Source organism: Triticum aestivum, chromosome 7B (genome assembly GCF_018294505.1).
Source record: "Triticum aestivum cultivar Chinese Spring chromosome 7B, IWGSC CS RefSeq v2.1, whole genome shotgun sequence".
NCBI classification, from domain to species: Eukaryota; Viridiplantae; Streptophyta; class Magnoliopsida; order Poales; family Poaceae; genus Triticum; species Triticum aestivum.
The window spans coordinates 168,462,207-168,473,364 of record NC_057813.1 but is presented as its reverse complement, the minus strand read 5'-3'; positions in this window follow the sequence as shown (position 1 = coordinate 168,473,364).

The window sequence follows — 11,158 nt, the reverse complement described above, 5'->3', positions numbered from 1 at the left end:
ACGCAAAGGAGAGTCCCATCCGGACACGAGCCGAAGCCTTGAGTCTTGTATCTTGACGCTTCTATAGTCCGAACGATGTATATAGTCCGGCTGTCCGGATACCCCCTTATCCAGGACTCCCTCAAGGGGTCACAAAGCAAAACTCAAAACTAATTCATACCAAAACGTTATTCTACTAGATCTAGATATTACCAAAAGGATCGAACTAAGAAAAACGATAATGATAGGAGTGTGATGGTGATACGATATCAGGACACCTCCCCCAAGCTTGGCAGTTGCCAAGGGGAGTGCCCATACCCATGTGATTATGTCCTCGGAGGTGGTGAAGAAGGTGGTGATGATGATGGATAGTCGCACATCGACCGTAGAAGCTCTTCCAATTTGCGGATAATGCCCTTAAGTGCAACGATATGATCCTTCAACAAAAGATTTTCCTGTGTGAGATACTTGTTTTTTATGCGAGCTAACTCAATCATCTTGAAAGCTTCAATCTCAGTTGGGGTAAAGAGGTTAGGAAGAGGTTGAGGGATGTTCTCTTCTTCTACCGCCGGAGCTTGATCCTCCATGGCCTTCTTGATCCCATCATCCTTGTTCATCTCCTCAGGTTCTTCTCTCTTTAGCTCTATCTTCAATAGCCAAGCAACCTTGTCTTCATTGTTGGAAGGGGGTGACGTCATGATGCTCTAGATCTGTCAGGCAAACAACTCAAAACAAAAACAGAAGATTTTTGCGTGATACGTTGGTCCAAACCTTCGGGAGACTATATAATGAAATTTTACCAACCAAAAGAAGCATCGTGTATGAAAACGAAGTCCGGAGAGCACACGAGGTGCCCACGAGGCAGGGGGGCGCATCCAGTATAGGTAGGCGCACCCTCCACCCTTTTGGACGCCTCGTGTCCTTCCCGGACTACTTCTTATTTTTTCTATTTTCTTAAATATTCCAAAACGGAGAAAAAATGCCATTAGAACTGTTGGAGTTGGTTTACTTACCGTACCACATACCTATTCCTTTTCGGAGTCTGAAACATTCTGGAAAGTGTCCCTTATGTATCCCTCCAGGGTTACGGTTTCAATAATATTAGTTTCAACATTTATTGGGTTACCTGAGATATAATGTTTGATTCTTTGACCGTTCACCACCCTCGGACTTGTGCCTTCGAAGTTGTTGATTTTTATGGCACTGGAACGATAGACCTCCTCGATAACGTAAGGACCTTCCCATTTAGGGAGAAGTTTTCCTGCAAAAAATCTTAAACGAGAGTTAAATAGTAACACATAATCACCTACGTTAAACTCACGCTTTTGTATCCTTTTGTCATGCCATCTTTTAACTTTTTCTTTAAACAGCTTGGCATTCTCATAGGCTTGGGTTCTCCATTCATCAAGTGAGCTAATGTCAAATAACCTCTTCTCACCGGCAAGTTTGAAATCATAATTGAGCTCTTTAATGGCCCAATGTGCCTTATATTCAAGTTCAAGAGGTAAGTGACAAGCTTTCCCATAAACCATTTTATATAGAGACATACCCATAGGATTCTTATATGCAGTTCTATAGGACCATAACGCATCATCAAGTTTCGTGGACCAATTCTTTCTAGATCTATTAACAGTCTTTTGCAAAATTAATTTCAGTTCTCTATTACTCAATTCTACTTGACCACTAGACTGTGGGTGATATGGAGATGCAATTCTATGATTAACATCATACTTAGCAAGCATTTTACGAAAGGCACCATGAATAAAATGTGAACCACCATCAGTCATTAAGTATCTAGGGACTCCAAACCTCGGAAAAATAACTTCATTAAGTATCTTAATAGAAGTGTTATGATCAGCACTACTAGTTGGAATAGCTTCTACCCACTTAGTAACCTAATCAACAACAACTAAAATATGTGTATATCCATTAGAGGCAGGAAAAGGTCCCATATAATCAAAGCCCCAAACATCAAATGGTTCAATAACAAGAGAATAATTCATAGACATTTATTGACGTCTACCAATATTACCAATTCTTTGACATTCATCACAAGACAAGACAAACTTACGAGCACCTTTGAAGAGTGTAGGCCAATAAAAACCGGATTGCAATACCTTATGTGCAGTTCTATCTCCAGCATGGTGTCCTCCATATGGTTCGGAATGACACTTGCGTAGGATATGTTCCTGTTCATGCTCAGGTACACAACGTCTAAGAACACCATCTACTCCTTCCTTATAAAGGTGTGGGTCATCCCAGAAATAATGTCTTAAATCGTAAAAGAACTTTCTCTTCTGCTGGTACATGAAACTAGGTGGTATAAATTTAGCAACAATGTAATTATCATAATCAGCATACCATGGAGTAGTACGAGAAGAATTTATGACAGCTAGTTGTTCATCAGGAAAGCTATCATTAGTAGGTAGTGGGTCATCAAGAACATTCTCTAACCTAGACAAGTTGTCTGCAACGGGGTTCTCAACTCCCTTTCTATCAATAATATGCAAATCAAATTATTGGAGCAAGAGAAGCCATCTAATAAGTCTAGGTTTAGCATATTTCTTTTCCATAAGTTATCTAATAGCAGCATGATCAGTGTGAATAGCTACTTTAGAATCAACAATATAAGGTCTGAACTTATCACATGCAAATACAACTGCTAAGAATTCTTTTCAGTAGTAGCATAATTTCTCTGGGCAGTGTCTAGAGTTTTACTAGCATATTGAATAACATTTAATTTCTTATCAACTCTTTTCCCTAAAACAACACCTACAGCATAATCGCTAGCATCACACATAATTTCAAAGGGTAAATTCCAATCAGGTGGCTGGACAATAGGGGCAGTGATCAAGGCTTTCTTAAGTATTTCAAATGCTTCTACCCAATCACCAACGAAGACAAAAGGAATATATTTTTGCAATAAATTAGTCAGAGGCCTATAGATTTTAGAAAAGTCCTGAGTGAACCTCCTATAAAAACTGACATGACCAAGTAAACTTCTTATACTTTTAATGTCCTTGGGACACGACATCTTTTCAATAGCATCAACTTTAGCTTTATCAACTTCAATACCTATTTCAGAAATTTTATGCCCCAAGACAATGCCTTCATTAACCATAAAGTGGCACTTCTCCAAATTCAAGACGAGACTAGTGTCTTCGCATCTCTACAAAACTTGATCAAGGTTAATCAAGCAACCGCCAAAAGAGGATCCATAAATGGAGAAATCATCCATGAATACCTCACAAATCTTTTCACAAAAGTCAGACAATATAGCCATCATGCATCTTTGAAAGGTAACAGGTGCATTACATAAACCAAAAGGCCTACGTCTATAAGCAAAAGTACCGAAAGGGCAAGTATAAGTAGTTTTTGATTGATCGTCCGCTGACACAGGTATTTGAAAGAAACCAGAATAACCATCTAGAAAGCAGAAATGTGTATGTTTGGATAGTCTTTCTGGCATTTGATCAATAAAAGGTAAAGGGTAAATGATCTTTCTTAGTAGCTTTATTTAATTTACGGAATCAATTACCATCCTATAACCTGTAATAATTCTTTGCGGAATCAATTCATCTTTATCATTAGGAACAATAGTAATACCTCCCTTCTTAGGGACGCAATGGACATGACTTACCCAATCACTATCAGCAATGGGATAAATTATACTTGCCTCAAGGAGCTTGAGTATCTCCTTTCTTACCCCTTCTTTCATCTTAGGATTCAACCGTCGTTGATGATCTCTAACCGGTTTGGCATCTTCGTCCAATTTAATTTTGTGTTGGCATAGAGTGGGACTAATGCCCTTAAGATCATCGAGAGTATATCCAATAGCAGAATGGTGCTTCTTCAGAGTTTTCAATAATATTTCCTCTTCCTGCTCTGAAAGGTTAGCACTAATAATAATAGGATATATCTTCTTTTCATCAAGATAAGCATATTTAAAATCAAGTAAAGGTTTAAGCTCAAACACGGAATCATCCTTGGGTGGAGGGGGATCCCCTAGGATTTCAATAGGAAAGTTGTGTTTCAAAATAGGACCCTGTTTAAAGAATGATTCATCTATGTCCCTTCTTTCATTCATAAACATATCATTTTCATGGTCTAGCAAATATTGTTCTAACGGATCAATAGGAGGCACGGCAATAGAAGCAAGACCAATAATTTCATCCTTACTAGGAAATTCTTTATCATCCAGTTGTCTATGAAATTTAGCAAAATTAAACTCATGTTTCATATTCCCCAAGCCAATTGTAATAACATCTTTCTCACAATCAATCTTAGCATTAATAGTATTCAGGAAGGGTCTACCAAATATAATGGGACAAAAGCTATCGTGTGGGGAACCAAGAACAAGAAAATCAGCAGGATATTTAACTTTCCCACACAAGACTTCAACATCTCTAACAATCCCAAATGGTGAAATAGTATCTCTATTGGCAAGCTTAATTGTAACATCAATATCTTCTAACTCAGCAGGTGCAATATCATGCATAATTTCTTGATATAAGGAAATGGGTATTGAACTAGCACTAGCACCCATATCACATAAGCCCAGATGACAATGATCTCCTATTTTAACAGAAATAACACGCATGCCTATAACAGGTCTATGTATCTTAGCATCAGGTCTAGTAATATTGGCAGCTTCATCACAGAAATAGATAACATGCCCATCAATATTATCAGCCAAGAGATCTTTAACCATAGAAATACTAGGTTCAACTTTAATTTGCTCAGGTGGTGTAGGTGTTCTAGTATTACTTTTTACGAACCACAGTTGAAGCTTTAGCATGATCTTTTATCCTAACAGGGAAAGGTGGTTTCTCAACATAAGTAGTAGGAACAATAGGATCATTATAAGTGATAATCTTTTCTTCAACTGTAACAGGTGCAACTACTTTTACTTCAGTGGGAGGATTATATTTAAACCACTTCTCCTTAAGGAGATCAACCTAAGTAGTGAAAAATACATAGAAGGAAGCTACTATCTCAGAGTCAAGTCCATATTTAGTGCTAAATCCACAAAAAGCATCGGTATCCATAAAAGGCTTAACACAATCAAACTTAGGTGTCATACCCGACTCCTTACCATCGTCGGAACCCCAATCTTAACAGTTGCGTTTAATTCTTTCCAATAAATCCCACTTGAATTCAATAGTCTTCAGCATATAGGAACCATTACAGGAAGTATCAAGCATGGTGCGACCATTGAGAGAAAGCCAAGCATAAATTTTTTGAATAATCATTTCTCTTGAGAGCTCATGATTCGGGCATGAATATAACATTGACTTAAGCCTCCCCCAAGCTTGAGCGATGCTTTCTCCTTTGTGAGGCCAAAAATTATATATATAATTACGATCACGATGAACAAGATGCATAGGATAGAACTTCTGGTGAAATTCCAATTTCAATCGTTTATAGTCCCTGATGTCCCACAAGTGTAGGGGATCTATCTAGTCCTTTCGATAAGTAAGAGTGTCGAACACAACAAGGAGCAGAAGGAAATGATAAGCGGTTTTTAGTAAGGTTTTCTCTGCAAGCACTGAAATTGTAGGTAATAGATAGTTTTGTGATGAGATAAATAGTAACGAGCAACAAGTAAATAAAGTGCAGCAAGGTGGCCCAATCCTTTATGTAGCAAAGGACAAGCCTGGAAAATTTCTAATAATAATGAAGGAGCTCCCAAGGACACATTGGGAATTATCGTCAAGCTAGTTTTCATCATGTTCATAAGATTCGCGTTCGGTACTTTGATAATTTGATATGTGGGTGGACCGGAACTTGGGTACTGCCCTAACTTGGACAAGCATCCCACTTATGATTAACCCCTATTGCAAGCATCCGCAACTACAAAAGAAGTATTAAGGTAAACCTAACCACAACATTAGACATATGGATCCATAACAGCCCCTAACGAAGCAACGCATAAACTAGGGTTTAAGCTTCTGTAACTCTAGCAACCCATCATCTACTTATTACTTCCCCATGCCTTCCTCTAGGCCCAAATAATGGTGAAGTATCATGTAGTCGATGTTCACATAACACCACTAGAGGAAAAGACAACATACATCTCATCGAAATATCGAACGAATACCAAATTCACATGACTACTAATAGCAAGACTTCACCCATGTCCTCAGGAACAAACGTAACTACTCACAAATCATATTCATGTTCATAATCAGAGGAGTAATAATATGCATAAAGGATCTGAACATATGATCTTCCACCAAGTAAACCAATTAGCATCAACTACAAGGAGTAATCAACACTACTAGCTACCCACTACTAGGAAAAGGGCTATAGATGGAAATGACACTAATGGCGCACCAGACTTGTGGTGCGCCATTAGTATATACTAATGGCGCACCACCTTCTGATGCGCCATTAGTGTTGAAACTACTAATGGCGCACCCTGCCCACGGTGCGCCATTAGTACCAATTTTTTTTTGAACTAGTGCGCCTGTCCAAACATACTAATGGCGCATCCACTGGTGGTGCGCCATTACTAGTTGTAACTAGTAATGGCGCACCAGCCAGAAGGTATGCCACTAATGTTATTTTTTTATAATTGTTTTTATTCCTTTTTTTGCAAAAGTACTAATGGCGCACCACCAGGGGGTGCGCCATTAGTAACCTGGATTACTAATGGCGCATTTGTTGCTGGTGCGCCATTAGTAAGTGGGCAGCAACAAGATATTTTGGACAGCCTCTCCTCCCACACTCACTTTCTCCCCACTTCATTCTCTCCACCGCCTCCTCCTTGTCTCGGGTTTCTCCTCTTTTTCACCTCATTTCCACCATAGATTCATTCAAATTAAGTGGTTAAGTTACCTTATTTTGCTAGGTAAGTAAGGGGGGAAGCTATATTTATGTTGTTCTCCCTACAACAATGTGCACATGCACTTTTTATGGCCAAGCTTGATCTATGTATGTTCGTGGTGTTGCATATGTTTGTGGTGTTGCATATGTGTTTGTGTTTGGAGGTGTACCGGTATTTGAAATGCGATAGTTGCCAATATTTTGCCGGAATGTTGATTCATTTCCGTTTCGGCGAGACTTTTGGCATTAAGCATTCTTTTTGGTCCTATTTTTAGGGAAAGTCATGCCAAATTTTTTCTTGGTTCTAAAATATCGTTTTGCTCTACCCCGCAGGCGACCATGGTCCGCACGATGACCGAAGGCATCGTGAATAGGTTTTTGAGGTCCACAAAGGCCGAGATGCTTCAAAAGAATGAGACGGAGATAAGATGTCCGTGTCGAAGATGCAAGCTGAATAGCCTTATTGCAGACCCGGATTCCGGGCAGGTGCGGGACCACCTGCTCTTGCGTGGTTTCATGGATGGCTATCGGTGGCAAGGTGATGAAGATGACTACGAAGTCGTCCATGGGGGCCGGGCAAGAAATGAGGAAGGGCAGCAAGACAACCACCTTGGCTCGAGGGGGCGAGAAGACGAAGAATCCCGAGGAGATGATCACGACGGTGATGCTGTACACAGTCATCATGTAGAAGATGCAGGACATGATGATGATGCCGGCGGAGCAGACGACGCTGGACCATCGATGGGCTGGGTGCAGGACCCTCATATTCAAGAGCTGCTTCTCAAGCAGACGGATAACGCAAGAGTTGCCGCCCGAGAGAAAGCCAAGATGGATCAACTTGAGTTAGACGCGGTTACTCCATTGTATGAAGGATGCAGGCCCGAGGAGACCCGCCTGAAAGTAACGCTCATGGCTCTGGAGATGAAGGTAAAACACAAAATGACCGACGCATGCTTCGACGAGAACATGTCATTCTGGCACGAACGTCTTCCCAAGGGGAACAAGTGCCCGACCAGTTTGGAGGAGGCGAAGAAAATCGTGTGTCCTCTGGATTTACCGCACGTGAAATACCATGTGTGCATGAACAATTGCATCATTTATCGGGACGAGCACGTGGAGTCTACCATATGTCCGGTGTGCGGTGTCACTCGATACAAGAAGAGGAAGAAAGCTCCTCGAAAAGTGGTGTGGTACTTTCCGATCACTCCTCGTCTGCAGCGGTATTTCGTGGACCCTAAGGTAGCAAAGCTCCTGCGTTGGCACGCGGATAGGGAGGAGAAGAAGCGAGAAGATGACGCAAATGATCCGGAGATAGATAAAAAGACAAGATGCTGAGTCACCCTAAGGATGCGAGCCAGTGGCAAGCGTTGAACTTCGAATACCCAGAATTTGGGAACGATCCAAGGAACATCATGCTGGGAGCAAGCACCGATGGAGTCAATCCGTTTGGCAGCCAGAGAAGCACACATAGCACCTGGACTGTGTTCGTGTGGATGTACAACCTTCCCCCCTGGTTGTGCATGAAGAGGAAGTACATTCACATGAGTATGCTAATTGAAGGCCCGAAACAACCAGGGAACGACATCAATCTGTATCTGGGGCTGCTGAAAGAGGAGATTGACACGCTGTGGAAAACGCCAGCCAATACGTGGGATGCTGCAGAGAAAGAATATTTCCCTATGAGAGCCGCACTGCTCACGACGGTGCACGACTATCTCGGTTACGGATATCTTGCGGGGCAGGTAGTCCACGGATTTTCTGGATGCGTAAGGTGCATGGATGACACAACGTATCGCCAGCTAGATAGAGATCCCGGGTCTTCGAAAACCGTGTTCATGGGACATCGAAGGTGGCTTCGCGACGATGACCCGTGGAGGAAACGCAAGGATCTGTTCGATGGTGAAACCGAACCCCGAAAACGCCCGTGTACGAGGAGCGGCGAGGAAATAGACAAGCTGTTGAAAAATTGGAAAGACTGCCCACTGCCGGGAAAGAAGCAAAAGGCGCCAGAGCCGCTGCTGAAGGTATGGAAAACGAGGTCTGTTTTCTGGGACTTGCCGTACTGGAAGATCCACCGTGTGCCTCACAGCCTTGATGTCATGCATATCACGAAGAACGTGTGCGAGAGTCTGCTTGGTACCCTGCTCAACATGCCAGAGAGGACCAAAGATGGGCCGAAAGCAAGGGCAGACTTGAAATCAATGGGCATCAGGCAGGAGCTTCACGCTATATATGATGATGATGATGATGATGATGATGATGATGATGAGGCGAAGCAGGACACAGAAAGTCGTCGCAAAGGCAAAAAGGCCAAGAAGACCGGAAATGACTACCCTCCCGCGTGCTTCACTCTAAGTCAGGAGGAGATCGAGCAGTTTTTCACCTGCCTCCTAGGAGTAAAACTTCCTTACGGTTACGCGGGGAAGATAAGCAGATACCTAGACCCAGCGAAGCAGAAGTTCAGCGGGATGAAGTCTCACGACTGTCACGTGCTGATGACGCAGATACTTCCAGTTGCAATCCGTGGGATCATGGACGCGCACGTCCGTGAAACGCTATTTGGCCTATGCAACTTCTTCGACGTCATCTCTCGGAAGTCGATTGGCGTGAGGCAACTCAGAAGGCTACAGGAAGAGATCGTGGTGATACTATGCGAGCTTGAGATGTACTTCCCGCCCGCATTCTTTGACGTTATGGTGCATCTGCTGGTCCATATAGTGGAGGATATCATCCAACTCGGGCCGACGTTCCTGCACAGCATGATGCCGTTCGAAAGGATGAATGGTGTCATCAAAGGATACGTTCGCAACATGTCACGTCCAGAAGGAAGCATAGCCAGGGGCTTTCTGACCGAAGAGTGCATCCCCTACTGCACGAATTATCTAGGCATCGAGAACCCCGTTGGTCTGCCCGTCAACAGGCACCTTGGCAGGCTCATTGGATGGGGTCACCGTGAGGGTCGCCGCGAAATGCATGTCGACTTCGAGGGTCAACTCGCCGACTTTGAAAGAGCAAACCTAGTCGCGCTACAACACATAGACGTGGTCGATCCTTGGGTGGTAGAGCACAAAACCTTTATTAAGAAGACGTACAATGACCGAGTCCAACAGAGGACGGACGGAGATATACTCAAAGAGCACAACTCATGTTTCACGCGTTGGTTCAAGCAGAAGCTTCTGTCGTACCCTTTACACGAGGATTCTTCCGCGGAAGAACAACTCATATTCGCCTTGTCACAGGGCGCCGAGCACAACCTGATGACCTATGAGGCGTACGATATCAACGGCTACACATTCTACACCGAGGCCAAGGACATGAAGAGCGATGGTTATCAGAACTCCGGGGTAACGATGGAATCCTACACCGGTAACGACAAGGACAGATACTACGGAAGGATCGAGGAGATCTGGGAGCTGAGCTACGCTGGAGAGAAGGTCCCGATGTTCCGTGTCAGATGGGCCAAGAACGTCATAAAAAAGACCGGTATTTCACCACCATGGTTATACCCGAAGCCAAATCCAAGACCGCGGGCGCAAACGTCACCGCGAAAAATGAGCCATGGGTACTGGCTTCCCAAGTGGACCAATGCTTCTTCATTACCGACCCGCCAAAGCCCAGTCGTGTTGTCGTGAGGAGAGGAAAAAGGAAGATCATCGGAATGGATGGAGTAGCCAATGAGCAAGACTTCGACAAGTACGGCGACCCGAGGATCGAACATGACGACGATGATGAAGTAGCAGCATACACCACAAGAAGAAGCAGGACCACCCTACCTAAAGGACGTCCGTTCCACAGAAGAACTCCATTTGCGAAAAAGAAGGGCAAGAAGATTGTGAACAGATAGCTAGCTAAGATCGATTGTATTTAAATCGTAGCCTTCATTTCTCGATTGTATTTCATGGGTACTTTTTGAACTATCATGAATATTTTTAAATTTCATGGACACTCGATCTCGATCCCCCTCCAGATCCGGTCCCCCTCGCCGCCGAGCACCCCCCCACCCCGCGCACCGTCTTATAAAAAAAATAAGTATCAAACAACTTTTTAAATGCTACTGTCTTATAAAAAAATATTACTGTTATTATTTAAACAAATTTGAACATATTTAAACACAAATAAGTATCAAACAACTTTTTAAATGCTAAAAAAAATTGTGGAGCCTGGGAGTCGAACCCAGGACCTCTTGGTGTGAGAACTGGCTGCTGACCAGTCAAGCTAGTAGAGGGGACTTGATGTGCATCAGTTCTGGTGGTACATAACCTGTTGGCTCGAGTTGAAATAAAAAAAATACTAATGGCGCACCACGGTGAGGTGCGCCATTAGTATGGATATGCTAATGGCGCACCACGGT